Below are 24,020 nucleotides of genomic sequence, written 5' to 3'. Positions count from 1 at the left end.
TGAGTCAGAGTTGTCTGCATATGAGACACAATTGGCATTATTGCTGACTCCCTTACTCCAATGGCAAAGTATTTTAAGAAGGTCTTTCACCCGACCAGGCTCAAATTGTTTCCAAAGGCAGGGCTGAAAAACGATATTTATACTATAAACAGGCCATATTTTAATCTATTTTCTGTATGTCATCAAAGACATGACTAATCCCTGTTTTTTATATATTTTTTATAAAACAACTCTTCAGACTATTAAAATATTCTAAACAGATCATTATTACATGAGAACTTAAGGCATCAGTTCATAGTCACAAAAAATGTTGACCTATTTTAAAAATGTAAATGTAACATACAGTAGTTTAATGGTACTGAGTGTCTCTATATAAATATAGCATTATTCAGCTTTAGGTATAATTTCACTATATAGATAGATAGATAGATACATAGATAGATAGATAGATACATAGATACATAGATACATAGAGAGACGATTCACTGTTGGTTGAAGGCCTCACCAATAATCATCATAAATACCGTGTGTGAGATCTTAAAGAAATGCGTGTACCAGAGGGGCTGGTTGTAGAGCTGAGCTGGGTAACCATAGAGCACAAATAAACATGTGATGAGGCTTTACCCAGGCTGCTAAGGTGTAAAGTGCAAAAACGAAAGACGAAAGCAACAATAAATCCAGTGGCCCCAAATTTAGAAAGTAAAACATACTACAGGCATACCCCGCATTAACGTACGCAATGGGTCCAGAGCATGTATGTAAAGCGAAAATGTACTTAAAGTGAAGCACTCCCTTTTCCCCACTTATCGATGCTTCGGTACAGGTAGGGAGCCGGTGTTGCTGTTCAGGACGTGCTGACAGGCGCATGCGCAGCTGCCGTTTGGCTATTGGGCGAAGGGAATCAGCGCGTCACTACTACGGCGGTCTGTAGGGCAGAATAAGTGTCATACTCGCGAAGCGAGCGTACGGACACAGGGGTATGGTGCTATTGTACTTATGTCCTTACTCGCGAGTGTACAAAAAGTGAGTGTCCTTAAACCGAGGTATGTCTGTATAGAACAGGGGTGCACAAACTTTTGGTGCTGTGCCCCTCTGCCTGCTCGCGCACCCCCCTTACCTTTGTGCTGGCGTCCCGAGTAATGTGATGTCATGTCACGTAGCCCTGGGGCGTCATTTGATGCCGCGTTGCCATGGCGAAGCATCGCTCCAAGCCAGCTGAACCAAGGTAAGTGAGTTACAGAGGCCTCGCGCGGTCCCCCAGCGTTTAATTTAAATGCCTTGGGGAAGAGCGCGGGCCTCTGTAACCGCCGCACCCCCCCCAATTCGGACTGACAAATTCCCCATGATCATGCCTACCAGCATTACTACATTAGAAACCACGTCTTTGTTACTGTAGGAGGAACCTCTGCTGGCGATAGATGACGTTCAGACTTCCTATTGGTCCGTGTGACACGGGAGATTTAAATCTCCGTTAGTTTCCCTTGGACTGGACAGTACTGGCAACACCTTCTCCTGTAAGTATCTCTGAAAGGAAGGGTTACCCAGAAATTAACATGGTTTAGCTCAGTAGACCCCCTGCTTACTATTCATGTTTTTTTTGTTTTTGTTTTTAAGGGGGTTGGGAGAACAAAAAATAGTTTCCCATTTATTTTTTGCTATATAAAAGTAATTTTTAGTTCCATTTTTGTTCTGGCGCAACATTGCCATTGAATCATATGGAAATTCTGTGTTATTGTGAAGCATGCCTGGGCACGCCGAGGTATCTGGGGGAACACTGAGGCCCACTGCACCAGTAGTAGCATATTTGGTGCTATGCACACGTTGTAAGGATAACTTTTGATAACCAGTGCAGTTTGATCAGAATATTAATTCTATGATCTCTGGCATAGTAGCAGAAAATCAAACTAGATTTATCAATACATTCTCAGCATAAGCCACCACTTTGGCCAACATGTGGCCTTCATTAGGGCAGAGGTTTTTAAAGCACTATGGCCATGAGGGTGTTAAAACACCCCATTTCTTGAGATGTATTCTGAATTAGTGGATCACCTTATAACCGTTGAATGAGAGAGAAATGTAATTACATATATAAAGAGGGCATTTGTCCTCTTTCACGTTGGCCACTGGACAACTTCCTGCCTCTGAGCCAATCAGGAACAGTGGTCCGATAAGTCAGTTATTTATTGGTTCACAGCCGTTTCCGGACATGCCGATACGTTATTTGTGCAAACTTCCCGAACTGAGTATGAGTATTTACTAAATTAATAATCCACAGTAGATGCTGTAAAATAAAATTATTATTTTATTTAAAATATACATTTGTAAATGTAGCATGTAGGGTACTGGTGACTAAACATAAAGTACAAATACAAACTGTAGACATTGGTAGATATGATATTTTTTCCCCTGGCAATAAATTGAAATATTTTAAAGGTAAAACATGTTTGCCTTATAATTTATGATTTCCCAGATTATTAAAAAAAAATAAACATGAAAACACAATCTGAAGATTAACAATTGTACGTTCTGTTCACAGAAAGGCTGTGTAAACACTGTAGATCATTTTTCTCCATTGCTGTCAATGGCCTTCTGAATTAATTAAAATAGACGAAAGCATAATGATAAGAGACTGCTGTGAGTCATGGTGAGCAAAAAAAAAAATCACCTTAGGATAAAATAGCCTGCTTGTGTTATATTGGTATGTTATTTATAGCTGATACACATAATTAGCAGAAGACATAAAAAGGATCTTATTCCGGAGAACTAAATGACAATTTCACTAAAGGGCAAAGCTATTCAGGAAAGAGAAAATGAGACGTTCTTAGAGGATTGGTCTGCTTTTCAAAGATAAGAATTCAAAAATGTATCTCAGACTTGTGGCCATGGAAGGAAGACTATCTTTATCCCAGTTTAGTCACGTAAGGAAAAGAGAAGGGATTGATAAACGATCACGATGTATGTTACACATCTGTTGTATGCTAATCTCTTTAGGATAGGAGGATCAAAGCGATTGTGTTCTAGAGGGACACATACTCCTATCAGTAACAATGATGTTGCATGAGACCGTTTAGGAGTAAACACAGTCAAACAGTAAAATAGAAATCCCCTTAGGCAATAGATAGAGATCTATTGTAATGTATTTGTCCAGGGATTCATATCGGTTCTTGAGAATTGTGCACTTATTTAAGACTGCGAGCATTTTCATAGGGGGAGTCCCACTAAGGACAGAAGTGAACTAATGGCAGTCGCATGTTTAATATAGTACTAAAGATATTCTGGTTCAAGCATCATGTGATCTTTAACGTATCAATTACATGACGAATGAAAGAAGAATCCTCATCTTTCATCCAGATCGCGGCCACCACTCCCTGAATGCCGATGTTGGAATCATCCCTAGACAGTGGTAAAAATAGGATGACGCTACGTGAACGTCATAAGAGGCCTTGTATAGTTCACTGAATATCATAAGGGCACTAAGGAGGTTCGTAATGGGCTTCATGTAAGATAAGCTGCCTCCTTATGCTTGAGAAGAGGTCAGCTCCATGTAAATGAATGGGACTACATGTTGAGTCACAGTATACTGCGTGAGGGCCAAAAAGATATAGGGATGGGCTAATGCTGTTGAAGATGAGCTGTTCTCTCAGTTACCCCCTGTAGGATCTTCGGATCAAGGGGAGAGAATATGCCAAATCTCCAAACCTCTGCTTCAATTCATTCATTCATTCATTCAACATAAAAATGCCTTTCATTTTACACATTATGGTAAACACCAATCCAAGGATGCAAGTGGCAAAAGTAAAAAGGTAAGAAAGGAAATTCGAAAAGTGAGATGTTGATAGCTGAGATATAGAAACTCAATGACAGGTGGACATAGATAAGGAGCAGTTACATAATGATAGATAGCGAGAAACACATCAGTAATAGCATGGACAGTGCATACAGTTGAGAAAGACCTCTTTTACTACAGTTTAAAGTGTTATATATCTCCGCAACACGTGGAGAGACACCTGTGCACAAAAAGGAGCACACCTGAGATACCGGAGATACCTGCCAATTTGTCATGAAAATAGGCTTTCCATATCCAAATGGATATGTGTCTCAGGCCTGTTCCTTTTTGTGCACAGGTGTCTCGCCATGTGTTGCCTAAAGGTGTGTTGGAGATGGTATATAAGCAATTTGGGACTCTAGCAAAGAAGAGTAGTTCTCTCTCCCCCCGCAAAACCTATACTTCAAGGTCTGGATGGGAATAACTCCACCGTAAGGTATGACCAAACTAATGCATCGTTAAATCCATGCATTAACTATAACGGAGCTCTGTGGATAGGGGTTGTTAGAGGGAACACCTCGTGTAATATAACCACTATTTGTCTGTTGTAGTTAACGCAAGGTCCATTACGGCTGAGAACAGCATTGGTGATCTTTGAAAATACTGTTGGCACTTAACAAGACTTAAGTTAACGCTTCATTAAGTCAATAACTGAACTTCGTGGATCTGGGTCTAAGTGGGGTCACTCCATAAGAAACCTTCTGGCGCCAAAAGACTCCTTCCGGTCAATTCATTTCATCAGGCCACAAGGTGTCTTCCAGGGTAAGATGTCATATGGAGTAGCACTGCTTATTAAATATGGCCTGTAATGCAGACTGGGACAAAATCAGAGGACAAATTATTTTGTAGCATAATATACCTCATACTGTAGGTTTGGAACCAAAGTAATTCAGTTGACACAAAGTTGAAGTATTTACTTTAATTTGTTTGTTGGTTTGGGATCTCTTTTTAAAGCAGCAATCCCTCCTAATTAAGAGGAATTATTGATATATTTATTTACTTTTTAAATGCTACCTGAGTATTCCACAAAATTAACCACTAATCCCTTATAACAGGGAATAAATCGTCTGTTCAGGAAAAATTTAGTCCAGATTTCTTGGCTTGAAAGAAGTGCTCTGGCTTGGTCTTTACTGTAGCTAAGTTAATACACTAAAAGTGCAAGTCATTTGCTATTAACTTGGGTTGCTTAATTAAAGCTATGAAATTTGAATCGTTCTTTTTACAGAAACCTTGCCTGGTATGTTAACATCAACATGTATTTTTGTCTTTAAATGTTAGCACATTGAGTCCTCATACACGAGAACTTGCCTTCAATACTTCGCAATGTTTTCATGCATTTAACAATCCCTTTTCATAACCATGGGCCATCTGTTATTAGATTGTAAACTAACAAATAGTCTTCACTTATGTTCTGACTCATGCACACTGTGACTAGTGAGTAGAGGCAGACAGCTCAACTCAATCCCTATTCCATACAAAGGGAGGCCTCTTGTATTCTGAAATATTTATTGGGGGAACAAAACAGAATTAAAAAGGGAAAAGTACTGAGGAAATACACACTAGGGGATGGGAACATGTGATAGAGATAGGGATAAGTAAATAATAAAGCCTCTCACAGGGAAGCAGTGGAAGAACTGTGACAGAGAAGAAGTATGGGATAGGACTAAACCAAGTGACAAGGGGAGGAGGAACAGCCCTAGTCACAGAGGAGGGAAGGGGAAGGGAGGTTGCCAGGACGACAGCAAAAAAAAAAACAGGTAGGGAACAAACAGGAGACAGAAGAACCTAACGCAATTCTAAAGTGATAGAACTACAAACTGTGGATAGATATTGCCCACACCAATTTATAGTGATGTGCTGCTGTTAGGACAGTTCTCTAAACCAGGGGTCCCAACTTTTTTGTGCCCAAGGGCAAACTAGATACTGCAGCAGAGAGTGGAGGGCAACAACCAATTAACGTGCTTGTGCGCACACACGCGCACACACAAAATACACTTACCTTGGGAGGAGGCCTCCAGTGCCGCGCCAGTCCTGCTCGCGGATGTGGAAGTTGGGCCTGTCTTCTGGTGCGGACTGGCACACAGCAACTGTCGGCAGAACTGCGGTCGTGGGCACTTACAAAAGGCTTGGCGGGCGCCATGGGGCCCGGGGGGCACCGCGTTGGGGACCACTGCTCTAAACACAGACAAGAAACCATAAGGAAAACATAACATCCAATGTTGTTAGTGGTTATTACCACAGTTAATAACATGGACTCATATTGTAATTGCTTATATTGGACTTCACTTCTATTTACTGTCACTTTCTGTTCATATGATGATTTTCATGTGGATTTGTTATAAATACAATTTCCATGTCATGGCGCCTTGGATATGGTTTTAATATTTTAAAAATAATAATAATATTGGAATGAAAATATTTGTAAGCACCAATTTGATCCTATTTGCCAGAGGGACCAGGGACGTATTGCAAAGCAATAGGATTAATCCTCTCTTTTGGACATTTATAATACTTAGTAATTACTGATCCTCTGATTGAGCCACCTGTGCTTAAGCAGGGATATCCTGAAAACCTGACCTGTTGGTGGCTTTTGAGGACTAGAGTTGCCCACCCATGTCCCCATGCCATCACCTAAAGTTCAAATTCACTAACACATACTACTGTAATAGACACCCAAAAGCACCGATACACATATTGGGGTCTGTCTATCAAGATCAAAGCTGTAATTCTGGGGCAAAAAAAAATATTTCAGATGTATCAAAGAGAAAAATCTTATTGCTTTCAATAGTTTTTTTTACCTTTGATACACACACTGCTGTTTTTATGCCCCATAATTGCAACACTTTTGCCCTGATACATACCTGGGATTCATCAAGCTCCGATAAGGGTTATGAGAATTTTATCCTGCATTAACTACTAATGACTTGTATGGCAGGTAATGCAGATCAAACTCTGATTGCAATTATCAGAGGTTAGTGAATCCTCAGTGTCTAAACACAGGCACTGTTATGTACCATATGTGTACATGAACAATCACACATTACAAAGATACACACAGACTCACACCGGCGTTTTATACTGCTGAAGTCTGTGCTTTGTTGCTTATATGGGGGGCTACTCCACAATATTTATAATATGTTTGTAGCCAGGTTCCCCACTTACCTCCAGGCTGCGCGAGAAGGACGGCTCTGTGGGGAAGATTGCGGCGTGTGTGAGTGCCGGGGGATGATCGGGTCGCCGGAGCTCCGCGGTGGTACCTAATAGAGGGCGCCGCCATCTTTAAGTCTGTCGCGCATGCGCATTGAAGCTCGCACATACGCAGTGCTAGATAGTGCGGCGACCATTAGGAATAGGCTTAGCAAGGGGACTACAAGTCCCAGCAGTCTCAGGGGCTGCTTGACATGTGTTGCAGGAAGACCAATAGGGCTCCTGGAAGCGCGGGGGAGAGAAGTAGATACATTTGGTGCGCTGAGACACCACGCCAGTCTGTGCATATTACTGTGTATATTGGTTCCGGTGAGGGGCTCCTCCCACTACGCTGGGATCCCTCGCCGGTGGAGGCGCTGCACCGAGACGAACAAGTGATACCCCAGGCTCCCAGTGGTTGAGGCTCGGCCTTCTGGTAGCCAAACAGGTGACAGCAGCACTGGTTGTTCCCTTAGTTATGGGGGAAAGGAGGCTACATGTTTTACCCTTTATCTAAGAGTACAATATTAATCTGAGCCCAAGCATTCAGATGCTGCAGTTCCAGAAAGCACCACACAAGTGTATTCAGATGTCGGAGACGGGTTATGGAAATGCTGAATGCGTTGGCTTGTATAGGAGAATCTGCAGTATCCCAGATGGATGAGTGTTGGTGAACTGAGGTAAACACACAGGATGCATTTGGTAACTTGACTTTTCCAATTGCTTTACCTGAATCAGAGCCTTAAACTCCAACCCTTTAGAAAGTAACTGAAACCAGAAATCTAGACAAAGCAACTACCTCTGATTTCTAGTGGCAAAAATATATATTTCTACAAACACACAATCCCTGTGTAAGCTTCATTATGACCCTGGGAAGGTCACTTGTGCCTTGGACATTCAAATTAATTGTAAGCTCTGTTGGGGTAGACACTCACTGTGCCAGCAAAATTCCCTTTACAGCTCTGCATACACTGTCATCGCCATATAAAAACAAATATTATTATTATTAATATTCCTACATATAATGCATATATTTATGTTTATTTATATTAGCGTATTTTCATAGCAAAAAAAATATGTATTTTTGAGCTAGGATTATATTTGCTTTTAAGTATAAATATTTGCTTTCCAGGGTACCATATAAAAATTAAAACTGTGAACTTTTACATCAAAATTCTACCTTTTTGATTTTTTTAAAACTTTTAAGCTATTACTGTCATGGATTCAATTTGGAAAAAAATGTGGGACATGACTTTAAAAAAGACCTACACTAAACACCAGCCTGCAAATCCCGTGACCCAGACATACTGTACTTGGTCATTTTTCTTGGCCACTCATCGGAACAGAGAACAAACCACATTGTTCTAATTGTTCAATTGTTTCTTTTTGTTGTGCTACCAAAATTGAAAGTGTTGTATATAGTTTATTCCAGCTGCACAGGAAATATGTTTGACCCCATAGAAAGTTGATCCTAGTGTCAGTATAGCAAATGACAGATTCAGCAAGCCTTCTCCTGTTTTTTTTTTTTAGATAGGTACTTTTATGGTGTGCCCAGTGGACTGGAAAACAAGAGACTGCTTTTGGGTTTCTGCTTGTTCAACCTGGGAATAGAACTTTGACCACATTACAGCTACAGTATTATGATTTAAAAGCCAAAACATGTCGACATTTGTGAAAATAGTTATTGATTTAGAAAGCTGAACTTGAGCTATGTGCAAATGTCAAAATGTCTGGCTGTGTTATCCTCAGAACTATTTATACCAGATATTTAGCAGTTTAATAGGATAGTAAAGATATACAGTACATTGACTTGAGATATACTGTATATTTGAACTGGCAACATAAGGATACGCAGGCTATGAATCCAACCCCGCGTAAAAAGAAATAGAGACACTGAATAATATTAAAAGTTTATTTTTGAATGCTTTTTTGTAGATGCTGATATTTCTTGGACCAAAATAAATGAAAGGTAGTGACATATTTAAGAGTCTTAGGCCAATATTTACTAAGCAGTGCTACTTTATAAGACACCATCTAGCACAGTTTAGTAACTATGGCCCCTTGCAGCCCATTTAAATAAATGGGGCTGTAAAGTTTATTCCAGGATGGAAGGTGTATTATGGAGTAGTACTTCTTAGTAAATATAGCCATACATTTCTATGATTAGTTCCACTTTTTAAATCATAAATTAAATGGGTATTTTAAAATAGGAGATGTGTGTGTAAGGCTGCGCTTATAGTGCCGGCGACAGCAATGTTGCGTCAAAACAAATGCATTGCCGCCGTCGTGTGCGCTTATGGCAAGCGCGGTGCGACACTTGGTCGCGATCGCTGGAAGTCATCTCAATTTGATTTTTCTAGCAACCGTAGCTGGCACTATAAGCATAGCCTTAGATTGTGTGTGTGTGTGTGTGTGTGTGTGTCCACGAGTGTAAGCGAGAGTGAGTGGGAGGTGGAGGAGAGAAGGGGGTAGAGAGGGGGGGAATTAAGAGGGGGAATAGAGAGAGGGGGTGTAACAGGGACTTATCACTGTTGGAGAGAAACTGCCTCTAAATCCAGCAGTGTGCTCGTTAATTGCACAGGCAATCAACCAGACTCCACCTGGCTGATTTAGACTGTTAGAAAAAGCCTGTTCTGAGTAATAGGAAGGAGATTCCTTAGCTCACAAGGGAGCTGACAGAAGGAAAAAGAGGGCTGTGTCCTGAGAGAAAGACACAAGGGCACCAGACCTCTATGCCTGGACCCTCAAGCAGACACTACCCAGACACCACTGACCTGAGGGGCCACCTGCGTTAAGGTACCGCTGAGACTTTGGGATGATAAGTGGGTAAGGGGCTTGCCCCCCCACCCTGCAGAGATGGACTGGGAAAGTTAGCCTTTACACAGGGATAGGTGTTTATTGTTTGTATATGTTTGTTTGCTGTATTGTTTAAAAGGAACAGGCAATAAATATATAGAAAAAGGGATCTGCATACAGATGAACACTGCAGATATTACTCTGCTCAAGCATAGAGAGGGAAAGTGAACCAAACAGTAATGATTTTAATTTCACCGTAAAAACGGTCTCCGTGCATACCTCTGCACACATCTCTTACAGGGGGTATTGTCCATTAATGGTTAATATAATACTAAAATGCATGTAAATGTAACAATACACTCCTTGGAAAAGTGGGGTTTTGTTTTTATCATGGTGGGACCAGAGGTGTTTTAGTTTTTTTACAAAATGGTTGATGGGATGTAAGATGCCAAAAGGTTGGGAACCGCCGCCATAAGGCACCTTTACCAAGGACAGACAAGTTTCTCTCCCTGATGAAGGTTGCATAGGTCAGGGGTGCGCAAACTTTTGCAGCTGTGCCCCCCCCCCCCCTGCTGCTCGCGCCCCCTTACCTCACTTCCCGGCGTCAAATGACGTCACGTGACATTGCCCCGTTGCGTCATTTGACACCACGTTGCCATGGCAACGCGTCAACAGCCGTCTGAATCTCGGTAAGTAATAGGTTGCAGAGGCCTCACGCAATCCCCCCGGCATTTAATTTAAATGCTGTGGGGAAGAGCGCGGGGCCTATGCAACCACCGCGCCCCCCTAGAGAAATCTCTCGCCCCCCAGCTTGCGCACCCCTGGCTTAGGTGGCCATGACATTGTAATTACTTTGGACCATCAGTAAATTGTGTGTTATATTGTCTCGAGTGCCTGCACTTTTTTTGTTTCAAATGTAGTTTGAAAGCTAGGTCATTTTCTGATAAGCTAAAACTCGGGATGTGTTCTATAGCTCCTCCCTCTTGTGGATGGGTCAACGGTAGTGTTGTACCGAGTCCTCTTAATTGATGAGTACCCAGTACCCGGCCACATACCATTGAATTACTGCAGCCGACAGAGGAGGGTGAGGAAGACCGCTGCGGAGGGTGAGGAGGACCACAGTGACATTGTGGGAGCAGTGGCAGACATCCTGGTGGCGGTGGCAGCAAAGAACTTCATTGTTAAGATTGTGGGAGCGGCGGAACACATCCTATCACAGCCAGGGCCGGTGGGAGCCGGGGAACATGTAACCGGAGCAGGAGCGTTACTATTGGACAGCCGGGGAGGAGCTGGCTGTCCTATGGTAACGCTCCTGCTCCGGTCACATGTTCCCCGGCTCCCACCAGCATCAGCGGGGATAGCAGGTGTTCCGCTACTTCCACCGGCTCAACAATGATGTCCTCTGCTGCCACCACCACCAGGATGTCTGCCGCTGCTCCCACGATGTCGCCGTGGTCCTCCTCACCCTCCGCAGCGGTCTTCCTCACCCGCCGCCAGCTGCAGGTAAGTGTTCTGCTGCTCTGCTCCTGCCGTTCTCTGAGAGGAGGACCGAGGGAGCAGAGCAAAACGTAAATTACCTGGCACCGGGTCCCAACCCCTGTTGTCGGGTCCGGGTATCGGAGAAAAAAAAACGGGTAATTGCCGGGTACTCTGTACATCACTAGTCAACGGTGATACAAACTCTTGACTGACATCCATATTACTTTTGAAGTAAAGTGGAAATACTGGGGCGCTGCCTCTGTCGGATGGTGAATGATGTGATAAAGTGAAATTCACAATCATGCAGGACTAAAGTGAACGATAGTGAGAGGCCGAAAGTATTTAAGAAAATATACTGGCCCAAACTGTCGCTGCTGCTCAGCTGGAGGAGGACCTTCCCTGGATCCTCAGAAAGTAGGTACACACAAGAAAACAGCGAGCGCACATGTGGAGAAAATAATAAAAATCATGAAACACTGTGTTAGATGTCTCTTATTGATCTATCATAGAATTAATAAGGGGGATGGGGTTGAATAATGCTCATGCTAATATATAAACAAACACTCACACGGCCAAATGTGAGGGGCAGCCACATCTGTTGCAGAGTATTGCTGACTCTGATCTGGTCTCTCTTATATTCACAGCCCCAGGTCGTCAAATCTTTCCCTTATTAATTGCACTCTAGCAGAATGATGGGATACCTAACTCATTAGAAGGAAACACATCTATCGAGGGGTTGCATCAATAGCCGCAACCCACAACCAATGTCTAGTGATGTGACTATGAATTGGCAACATCAATGGCAAGCAAACAGATACAGACTGACTAATGAAAAGTATACAACCATATCTCTCATGTTTTAGTGCTGTGACCAAGCTGTATGTATCCCAACAGGAGCTGCTCTGCTCCACAAGTGATCCCGCTCTAGCTACTGACTCGTTTCCTGATGTATTTAGGAAGGCACATATCTGTTAGGATTAGCTAATTTGATGTGTCTTGAACGTGACACTTTTTAGGGTTTATCATATAAATACACATTACATTTTATGTGTTTCCTTCTAATGAGTTAGATATCCCATCATTCTGCTAGAGTGCAATTAATAAGGGACTGCTGTGACCTCTGTCACTTTTTCTGTACATTATAGTCTTTTTCCCTGTGCACCAGGCCTATTCTACATCATTTTGATATTATGGTTTGAGCAGTGTTTCATCTCTCTTCTACATTCCGTCAAATCTTTCCTCCAGGTTATATGGGTAAATGTGGGTGTCAGGGGCGTCTGCACATGCCCTTGTGGATAAAGTATGCCAGTACTTTCTGGTACTCCTATTACCAGTTTTGTCCAATAATACCTCAGGAAATAGGAAATAGGAAATGGAAATAGTGGGAACAAATCCCAATGAGGGATAATGGGGGTTGATGATTGATAAAAAATAGTAACTAAATCACTCACATGGACATATGTGAGCGTCCTCACATCAAAACACTGGATGGTGAGCTTCTGATGGATTGCTCAGTCTTACTCGACTTATTATAGTCACTCAGTGGAAGATGGAGGAGGAGATGATGTCAGGAGTAACAGCTTTATTCCAAAAAACAGTTAATAACAAAGATTAATAAAATATAAAATAACTTAACTAAACCGTGATAAAGTACTTAGTCCAAAATGCTGTTGGACTCCTGCTTAAAGTTCTTGTCTCATCCGCGTCCAGAGGTCTAAAGCAGGGGTCCTCAGGCAAGTGACAGGACTGAGCTGGATGAAGTCTTCTTGTGGTCTGAACTACGCGTTTCGGGAAAAAAAATCCTTCCTCAGGTTCCATCCATCAGAAGCTCACCATCCAGTGTTTTGATGTGAGGACGCTCACATATGTCCATGGGAGTGATTTAGTTACTATTTTTTTTATCAATCATCAACCCCCATTATCCCCCATTGGGATTTGTTCCCACTATTTCCATTTCCTATTTCCTGAGGTATTATTGGACAAAACTGGTAATAGGAGTACCAGAAAGTACTGGCATACTTTACCTACAAGGGCACGTGCAGATGCCCGTGATACCCACATTTACCCATGTAACCTGGAGGAAAGATTTGACGACCTGGGGCTGTGAATATAAGAGAGACCAGATCAGAGGCAGCAATACTCTGCAACAGATGTGACTGCCACTCACATTTGGCCGTGTGAGTGTTTGTTTATATATTAGCATGAGCATTATTCAACCCCATCCCCCTTATTAATTCTATGGTAGATCAATAAGAGACATCTAACACAGTGTTTCATGGTTTTTATTATTTTCTCCACATGTGCGCTCGCTGTTTCCTTGTGTGTACTTTTGAAGTAACACAGTTAAAGAAAGAAATCTTTAAAACTATCAAAAAAGCAATGGTTATATGCCTGTTGGAGAAAACCTGCGGTCCCAAATATGAACAGGGTAAAAAAACAGTATGTGGCAAATCGTGACCATGGAACGAATAAAGGCCTTCCTGTGGGAACGATGCAGCCAGTTCTCCAGAGCCTGGAACCCTTAGCTGCAGGCAGCGGGACTGGGGTATCCCAACATTGACAGCCTTACTTTAATCAGGTAACTAAAAAGATCTAATTGTTAGAACAGAGAAGTGGAGATATCGGGTCAGGTGACCCGCTCGGGAGTCCCAGACCTGGGGGTTGGTGACAGACCTCCCACCCCTCCCCCTCTCATCTCGTGTGACATTGTTAAGTACGTTGTATAAGATTCCCTCGCAACAAGGCACAATCTTTATAATATGCATGGGATGTACCCATTTCGACTTTATTATAATGTCCCTGTCATTTTTCTGTAAACCTCCCCCGCCAGCCCCCCTGGAAATATCCTTTTTTAATGAAGAAAATCGTTTAAATAAAAAAAAAAGCAATGGTTATATTTTTTCTATAAGGATGATTACATTTCATTAAAGATTTACATTAAGTTTTCCGAATTTATGAGCTATGTAGAACGGCACCAATAAAAAAAACCTCCTTGTGATAAACTACTAACTACAATAAAACATAATAACATGAAAACCTACATTATCACAGTAGTGGCGTGGGGTCTGTGTCTGAAACCTAAGAAAAGTTAGCTTTTTGTTTTACTTTATCTTAAGCTCATGGCCAAATGATAAGTAATACAATAATCACATTTCTGACCCGTGTGTATCAAGCTCCTGAAAAATCTGCATTTTGCCTCATAATAAATAAAGCATTTTTATTGGGGAGTGGGGGGGGGGGGGCGGTGTAAAATGTCAGCAGTTTATTAATCAAGTTGCCCATGTTTAGAAACTGTTGCAAAGGAGCACTCCTGCTGTCCGTTTCACCATGGGTTCTCAACTCCATTCTTTAAACCTCCCCCCCTCCTCCCCCCCAACAGGTCTGGTTTCCAGGATATCCCAGCTTCAGCACAGGTGGCTCAATCAATCCCTGCTTCAGCACAGGTGGCTCAGTCAGAGGCTTCGACTGAGCCTCTGATTGTGCCACCTGTGTTGAAACTGAGTTTTCCTGAAGACCTGTTGGAGGGGTCCTGAGGACCCCTGGGCTAGAGTATTGATTAAGGCTCGGCTAACTTTGTATCTCAACAAGTGGGAAAACCTTCAGGAGAATATTAGCATCTAGGAAACAAATTCAACAAATAGCTGTGAAGCAAGGGACATTATTCTATCACACAGCTGCAAGTTCAATGTAATAACTGACAAGATCCATCCTTCACTCAACCATGTGTATGGTGTCTTCACTCAACAGTGTCAAGGCTACAGTCAAATGCCTCGTACATTTAGTACTCAGCGGATTTAAAGCAGCCGTCCAAGCTGCCGTTTCCCCTTCCCCTTTAATATGTGCATCAATACAATCCACACAATGATAAGTAATTGGCTACATTGCCCCTAAGAACCCCAATAATTTCAGCTACGGGGGCCCCTGCTTCCGGAGATACTTACCTCTGTAGGGGGTGCGATAGCCGCTCCACTTCGTTACCAGGGTTCACATTATGGCGGCGTTTCAAAGCTCCCGCGCCCCGCGGGCTTCCTACTATGTGGGAGCTTGAAACTTTAAACCCCAGTTAGCTCAACCAGAGCGGCTACGAGCCCCCCCTAAGGAGGCAAGTATCTCCGGAAGCAAGGGGTCTCGGAGCTGAAATTAACGGGGTTCAGCTTCAACGACCCCCTGCTTCAATTCTGTGTATTAAAAATAAATGTTAAAAAAAAAAGCCATTTGGATTGCTCCTTTAAAAGTAGATTTGGAGGTGTGTGTATATACAGTACAAGCAACATAAATAAGTCATGAAGGGGTTAAGGTAGGATTTTACAGGAAAATTATTCACAATATGTTATATAATGGATACTGTAACATTTACTGACAGCAAAATGTGTACTGTATTTTTATTTATTTTCTGATGCTGTACGTGTATGATTTCATTTTGTATAATTGAATATATAATTTCATGTTTGGTAAAGCAGTTGTTAGGGAGATATATATACTTGATGTTGTATCTGTTTATAGGGAAATGGTATATGTTATAACGTTTTTGTTATGAAAATAAAGAAAAATGGTATGAAAAAAAAAGTCGGTTTGCAGAGAATATAAAGTTTCCGGTACTGACTTTATTTTTAGTGCATTTTGAGGGTGGTTGGTTTTAGAGCAAAAGACAAAACATTTTAAAGTATTAATTTGGGTTTATGAAGGTCACTTTGTCAATTACAAGATCTCGCTAGGGTGTTGTAATTAAAGATGGTAGCAATTTAATTTCTGCCAAAACAAATGTGGTTATATTTCGTAAAGCTTTCTGATTTAAGGGTAACAACTTTATGCTAAAGCACTTCTGCCTGCTCCCTGGAAATAAGCGCTTACTAATGGATTAGTCATTATTGTCAGATCTTTACATTTCTTCCATTATAATAAATAGTTATTCTCATTAATGGCAATAGTGTAATGCAGAGCACACTACATATATACCGTGTTATCAACTTAAGGGAACTAAATGTTCAGTTGCTGTACTCTTTCAGGATTATATAATCATAAATGATTTATTAAAGTTCTGAATTGTGTTTATAGATGTCCGTTTTTCTGATTTATCTCTACGTGACATGAAATGTTAATATGCCTGTTGATGGGGTTATTTTTGACACGGGTTCGAATGAACGGTGGCATCAGGGAAGTGATTGTGGGCATGGAGGTATCTATGTTATTAGGCGGGGTATCACCATTGACATCAAGGGATATTATCATGAGGTCAGTGGTTGGTCCTGTTTAAACATTTACAAAAATACTCTGTCATGATACTCTGTATCATACTCATACAAAAACTGGTTACTGTTCTCATGTATTGAAGTAGGACATATCGAGGATTATAAAGAAGAGCATATTTGTTATGTCAGAGCTCACAAATCTTAATAGTTTACACCAGGAGTGGGCAACACCAGTCCTCAAGGGCCACCAACAAGTCAGGCTTACAGGATATCACTGCTTCACCACAGGGATATCCTGAAAACCTGACCTGTTGGTGGCCCTTTTGGACTGGTTCTGCACCCCTGGTTTACACCCTGTCCCTATCAGAGAGACAATAAAGGCTGCTAGAGCAATCATTCCTCCCCAAAATACTTCCTACAAATACCATGACCCATGTTTACTAAGTGCTGCTATTCGCCAGGACACCTTCTGACGCCAGAAGGCGCCTTACGGCTCATTCACTTGAATTGGTCATAAAATCTCTTCCGGCACTGGGAGCGGTCTTGTGGAAAGGAGCCACTTAGTGTTTAAATTGGAGAACCACTATGTATCTCCGAAGTTATTTGCATGGATTGTATCTTAAAAAAGAACCCCATTTGCGAGACATGAAGATTGTATTATTTACTATGCAAGTTATTCCCAGTAAATGCTAAACATTATAGCTCGTATTTGCTAAGTGCTGCTATTCCAAAAGACAACTTCCAGAGCTGGAAGCCAACTTAAGGCAGGGGAGCGTAAACTTTTCCCGCTGCGCCCCCCTGCGTACTCTCACCCCCTGCTCGTGCCCCCCTCCTTATCTGCTCCCTGGCTTCGGCAGCATCATATGACGTCACAATGCTATGCATTTGACCCCATGGCGTTACTTGCCAACACGTCACCGAAGAGCCAGCTGAGAGCAGGTAAGAGAAGTTAAAGAGGCCTCATGCCTCCCCCGGCATTTAATTAATGTTTTGGGAAGAGCGTATTAGAAAATACGGCGCCCCCCAGTTTGCGCACCTCTGCCTTAAGCATTGTTCATTTGAATGGATTACATTGTATCTTCCAGGTGCTTTATGGAGTAGCATCACCTTATAAATATGAGCAATTCGCCAGGATTCACAAAGCTCCAGTTAGAGGAATTGAAGCTTTATCCGTCGTTACGTGCCATTGACTTTAAGGAGCATTTTAAGTGGACCGTTTTTGTTTTATTTATTTATTTTTACACAAAGAACTGTTTTTCTTTGATAATGCCATATTGGCTACACAGAATAATAGGATGAAATGCCTTAAAGCAGCAAACCCCTGCAGAAACTGTTTTTTGTTTTTTTTTAACCTTACCTAAACCAAGGACAAAGCCCTCAACTTGAAAAACAATGATCTATAAAACCTCACTGCTGATCATTGGGTCTCACTAATTCGATAATAAATAACTGATAATACATTAATTTGAGTGATCTGAAAAGACGTCTGTGAAGTTTTACTCTTGAAAGTAGCAATCCATTCCAGAATGGACATACATTTAGTACAGTATTAGACCGGGGGGTTCTCTGGAGCTATTCCACGCTATTGTAAGCCCCTGGACCCCCCAGATTGTAGAGACACATGTTTCGGCGCCGGTGCACTTCCTGAATTTTCAAAGATGGCGCCCGTGGTTATCCAATAGGAAACCGCAATGTCATCTGTTGCAGCTTCCTATTGGTCCGTGGTGTGGGGGCCATTTAGAATCATTTAGGTTCCAGCAACACCCACCCTACAACTCCTGGGTCTAAATACTGTTAAAAAATGAATACAAATGTTTAAAAATACAGCCGAGATTGTTTCTTTTTTTTTTTTTTTAAACATTTTTAAACAAGCAGGGGGTCTCCCGACCTGAACCCCGTTAATCTCAGCTTTGGGGACCACCTGCTTCCAGAGATACTTACCTCTGAAGGTAATGGTAATAATATCATTCAATTTTTGCAATGGTGAAAAAAAAACCACATTAGACAAAAGCGTAAATAATTTCTACTATCTACACACATTTGATTTCTATTCTTTAATAACACATCCTACATAGCAGCCATTGTTTTCTCTATTCATTAGATACACCATATACTTATGTATTATGGCGTCTTACCATACATACAATGTTTCAATTTTCCAACAACTATTATATTGAAGCATGTAATTAATGACACATTTGTGCCTTAACGTAACTACTTTAAAAACGGTTGCATTGAGGGCTGCTGAATTACAGTACAGTTGATTCTGTAAAACCTTGATGGTAACATAGCGTGTTATTATGCTCCCTGCAGTCTTATTTGCAGCAGCAAATCTACAGTTTCTGTCAAACTAGTTCTATTAATGTAAAATATATTCACAACAAAAATCCTACATCTAGAATGGGTTCGGGGTGTCTGCCAAGCAGGAGAAAGTTGGGGAAATAATGATCCCTAACCCATAAATATTCAGGTTTTTTGCTTTGGTGTTTATTTGGAAACCATATAGTTGTACATATAGTTGTCATATGTTATATGAAAATGTGTTAAAGCAGCAGTCCAAGCTGTCAGGTTTTATTTATTTTATTCCCCCCCCCCCCCCTTTAATATGTGCATCAATACAATCCACACAATGATAAGTAATTAGCTAAGTTGCCTACTTTAGGGGAGCTCAGGATAGGGTCCACTTGTTCATTGTAAATTGTAGAAGATGCAGGTTTTGGGGAAATACATTCCATGGTAAATGTTGGGGGCATACTGTATATAGTAACGAAATACAAAGGGACATATTTACTAAGATGCCGTCTACTGTGTGGCATCTTCCAGCCCTGGAAGACCTTGTACAAGTCAATGGGCTGTCACGTGTCATTCAGCGCCAGAATGTGTCCTGTGGCAGAAGACTGCTTAGTTTAGTAAACATGGGCCAAGATGTCATGTGTTGGGTATAGTTCAGAGGTGGGGTTGGTGTTGTGTATTGGTTCAAAAATATCCTGACTAGAAGCAGTTAATAAATCAGTAGGAACGTTACCTGTACATATATAACTATATAGGCAATGGAGCAATTCTATGTATTCCTAACAGTGTCTACACATAACTCTTAATCAGGAAGCATTGAGTTAGCCGTCAGAGAAATCTGTTTATATATAGAAAAGCAGCGTGGGGTTAGGGAAGGATATATCCGCTGGCGTAGGTGGCAGTGTTAGACTCGGTGCTGTTGCTGGCATTGATAACATCTGTTGCTACAGCTGTTGCTTGGCAGGCTCCCTTTCCATTTGTACTCCATTTCCAGTATTCTTATCTGTCTCTTGTCCTCGCCACAGGTGCTCCCTATCATGGCGGGATTTGGCAGAACCATTGTTGGAACAAAATCTGACGGTGGGCCCATGTTTACTAAGCAGTGCTACACCACGATACCTTCCAACCCAGCTTTGTAGATATGGCACCTAATGGCCATAAAGGTGTTTTCCAGCATTGAAAGTGTGCATAATATTCCATTGTACGGTTACTATAAGCAGTGACTCTCAAGGTCAATCCCACATAAGACTGTAAGGGGCTTATTGTATATCCGCCAAAGCATCTGAATGCCTTTAATTGGGTATTTTAGCCGAAAACAGCTTGATTGGCCGCGTCAGTGGAAATAGAATAAGCCCCTAAGCATCTAATGGTACTGATATGTTAAATGGATTATTACTAGAGGATTTACAAGTATGAGTATATTTAAATATTTTTCCATGTTTGATGTTTTAATGATAGAAGAATGCTTTGGAGAGTTTTTACAGTCTTTAGCCAATCTCTTTGGCTACCTCCATATTATTAATTAGCAAGTGTCTGCCACGCATTTTATCTGCTTGTCTTTTCGATACTTGGTTATGTTATACATTTATGGGAACCTCTTCCTTAGCACTTTCTGGGGAACTTGTTAGGTTTTTTTACATAATAGTTTTAACTCACATTTCACCCAAACCGTTTCGGTCTCCAGTCTCACACCACCGGGCTGTTTATTCTATTTTACCCCTCTGTATAAATTATTATAAATGTATCCGTTATTAACGATCTTACCAATCATTCCAGAGAAACAAGTTCATTATAAGCATTCAATTCTACAAACTACAAGCCGTTGTCCCGAAGATCATATCGCTGGCGGTTCCCTTGTTTTATGTCAAAGGCATGTTTGTGAGCCGTGCTGGTGTATATAAAACATTTATTTTCCGCAGAACACAAATATGTAACATTTCAACTTCAAGGCTAATTGCATTTTTCTTTTTCTGTGCTCCAGGGGTTATCAACTCCAGTCCTCAAGACCCCCCAAAGGTTAGGTTTTAAGGATATCCCTGCTTCAGCACAGGTAGCTCAATTTGACTGAGCCACTGATTGAGCCATCTGTGCTGAAGCAGGGATATCCTGAAAACCAGACCTGTTGGGGATCTTGAGGGCTTGAGTTGAGAACCCCTGACTTAATATGTTTTAAATACTCAACATTTGCTATGATCCACAAAGAGGAATTTAAATAGAGCTTTGTTATCGCTGTCTCTTGGCTGTTGACTTAAATTGCATTACTGTCTCTATTTCTGGAATGTGCTCACATCAGGGAATTGATTTATTTGCCCATTTACTCATTAAAAGTACAGTCTTTATGTGCCTGTGCTCTTTCCACAATATTTGGAAGAATAAAGCTTGAAATGATACATTTCAGAACATAAAATACAGACATACATTGGACGTACCTGAGAAAACAATAAGAAAGCAGTGAAGTTATTGCATATAAGATTCCTGCTACTCATTTTGAAGTCACAAGACATTTTCTATGCCACTAATCATTAAGTATCTAAAGTGATTATGCATAATTTCCAGAACAATGCCAGATGCCTTTTTTTTAATCTACTCATTGAACAAAGGCCATGTACTGTATCCAGGGTTGCCACCTTCGACTGACGGTCAACCCGGAGATTTTGTTGCCATGACAACGGGATGCTATGTAACGTCACGTGGCGTCAAGTCGCCATGACAACGTGGCACCGCATGACGTCGTGACATCATGTGGCATCTCATTGTCATGGCAACGAGCATCACGTGATCCTGTTACGTCACGTGACGTTCCCGTTGGCATGGCAACGCAGCGCCATTTGACGCCGCGCAGCCATATTGAGAGTAGTTGCAGGGAGAGATGGCGGGAGACTGCTATTGCTGGCACTATTGCTGCATTAATGGTATATGGAATTATACCTTACATCATTTCTATTATTTATAACTAACGCTGATGACAATTGTTGCAAACTGAGTCGTCACTGATCAATATTAATTTATTACAGTGTTTACCTCAGTTAACTTTACTTGAGTTAATTTAACAAAGACAAGGTTACCTCATTGCTATCAAAAGGGAGGAACTGAAGCAGCTTTACTGTAAAGAGAGAGAGAGGGAGAAGAGAGAGAGAGAGAGGGGGGGACGAGAAGAGAGAGAGAGAGAGAGAGAGAGAGGGGAGGAGAAGAGAGAGAGAGGGGGGGAGGAGAAGAGAGAGAGAGGGGGGGAGGAGAAGAGAGAGAGAGGGGAGAGGAGAAGAGAGAGAGGGGGGGAGGAGAAGAGAGAGAGGGGGGGAGGAGAAGAGAGAGAGGGGGGGAGGAGAAGAGAGAGAGGGGGAGGAGAAGAGAGAGAGGGGGGAGAAGAAGAGAGAGAGAGGGGGGGAGAAGAGAGAGAGGGGGAGAAGAGAGAGAGGGGGAGAAGAGAGAGGGGGGAGGAGAAGAGAGAGGGGGGAGAAGAAGAGAGAGAGAGGGAGAAGAGAGAGGGGGAGAAGAGAGAGAGGGGGAGAAGAAGAGAGAGAGAGGGGGGAGAAGAGAGAGAGGGGAGAAGAGAGAGAGGGGGAGAAGAGAGAGAGGGGGAGAAGAGAGAGAGGGGGAGAAGAGAGAGGGGGGGAGGAGAAGAGAGAGGGGGGAGAAGAAGAGAGAGAGAGGGAGGAGAAGAGAGAGGGGGGGAGAAGAAGAGAGAGAGAGGGGGGAGAAGAGAGAGAGGGGGAGAAGAGAGAGGGGGAGAAGAAGAGAGAGAGAGGGAGGAGAAGAGAGAGAGGGGGGAGAAGAAGAGAGAGGGGGGAGAAGAGAGAGAGGGGGGAGAAGAAGAGAGAGAGAGGGGGGAGAAGAGAGAGAGGGGGGAGAAGAGAGAGGGGGAGAAGAGAGAGAGGGGGAGAAGAGAGAGAAGGGGAGAAGAGAGAGGGGGGAGAAGAAGAGAGAGAGAGGGGGGAGAAGAGAGAGAGGGGGGAGAAGAGAGAGAGGGGGAGAAGAGAGAGAAGGGGAGAAGAGAGAGGGGGGGGAGAAGAGAGAGGGGGCAGGAGAAGAGAGAGGGAGGAGGAGAAGAGAGAGGGAGGGAGGAGAAGAGAGAGGGAGGGAGGAGAAGAGAGAGGAGGGAGGAGAAGAGAGAGGGGGGAGGAGAAGAGAGAGGGGGGAGGAGAGGAGAGAGGGGGAGGAGAAGAGAGAGGGGGGGAGAAGAGAGAGGGAGGGAGGAGAAGAGAGAGGGAGAAGAGAGAGGGAGGAGAAGAGAGAGGGGGGAGGAGAGAGAGAGGGGGGGAGAGGAGAGAGAGGGGGGGGAGAGGAGAGAGGGGGGGGAGAGGAGAGGGGGGGGAGAGGAGAGGGGGGGGGAGAGGAGAGAGGTGGAGGAGAGGGAGAGGAGGAGAGGAGGAGAGAGAGAGGGGGGGAGGAGAGGAGAGGCGGGAGGAGAAGAGAGAGAGGGGGGATGAAGAGAGAGAGAGGGGAGAAGAGAGAGGGGAGAAGAGAGAGAGGGGAGAAGAGAGAGAGAGAGGGAGAAGGAGAGGGGGGGGAGAAGGGAGAGAGGGGGGGGAGAAGGAGAGGAGGGGGGGAGAAGGGAGAGGGGGGGGGGAGAAGGGAGAGGGGGGGAGAAGGGAGAGGGGGGAGAGGGGAGAAGGGAGAGGGGGGGGGAGAAGGGAGAGGGGGGGGAGAAGGAGAGGGGGAGAAGGGAGAGGGGGGGGGAGAAGGAGAGGGGGGGAGAAGGGAGAGGGGGGGAGAAGGGAGAGGGGGGGAGAAGGGAGAGGGGGGGAGAAGGGAGAGGGGGGGGAGAAGTGAGAGGGGGGGGAGAAGGGAGAGGGGGGGGAGAAGGGAGAGGGGGGGAGAAGGGAGAGGGGGGGAGAAGGGAGAGGGGGGGGGAGAAGGAGAGGGGGGGGGAGAAGGGAGGGAGAAGGGAGAGGGGGGGGGAGAAGGGAGAGGGGGGGGGAGAAGGAGAGGGGGGGGAGAAGGGAGAGGGGGGCGGAGAAGGGAGAGGGGGGAGAGGGAGAGATAAGATACATGGAGGTGGTGTGTGTTCTCTAGCAGGGTTTCTAAGAATGTAACTGTGTTGCTTATGTGCCAATCGTTCTTGTCTAATAAAAACTACAACTCCCATGATCCCCTACCTGTGGCATGTGCAGTAGAGCATAGGGCTGTGACCCGGATGTAGTAGGCAGTGAAGTGCACACAGATAGTCCCGTGAGAAATGCAGAGGATGTGTGAGTGATGTAGCAATGCGAACTCACTTACTGTGCTGCCCTGTCTGCAACAACCCGCCCACC

The 24,020-nt window shown here is 43.2% G+C and overlaps 1 protein-coding gene across 48 annotated transcripts in view; it reads left to right on the top strand.

Annotated features, from left to right (window-relative positions):
* The window catches only part of SORBS1 (sorbin and SH3 domain containing 1), a 296,558-nt gene that overhangs the window by 48,432 nt on the left and 224,106 nt on the right, over positions 1-24,020 (top strand). For 2 of the 48 annotated variants that reach the window (XM_075610949.1, XM_075610937.1), the window contains exon 3: positions 1,397-1,514. The exons of the other annotated variants lie outside the window; for them this stretch is intronic. The gene's annotated coding sequence lies outside the window, so the exon portion shown is untranslated. The remainder of the gene's footprint in view (positions 1-1,396; positions 1,515-24,020) is intronic. 48 annotated transcript variants of the gene reach the window in all.

The sequence above is a fragment of the Ascaphus truei genome, chromosome 8 (genome assembly GCF_040206685.1).
Source record: "Ascaphus truei isolate aAscTru1 chromosome 8, aAscTru1.hap1, whole genome shotgun sequence".
NCBI lineage: Eukaryota > Metazoa > Chordata > Amphibia > Anura > Ascaphidae > Ascaphus > Ascaphus truei.
Note: the sequence above shows the minus strand (reverse complement) of the source record. Positions and strands in the feature narration are given on the sequence as shown.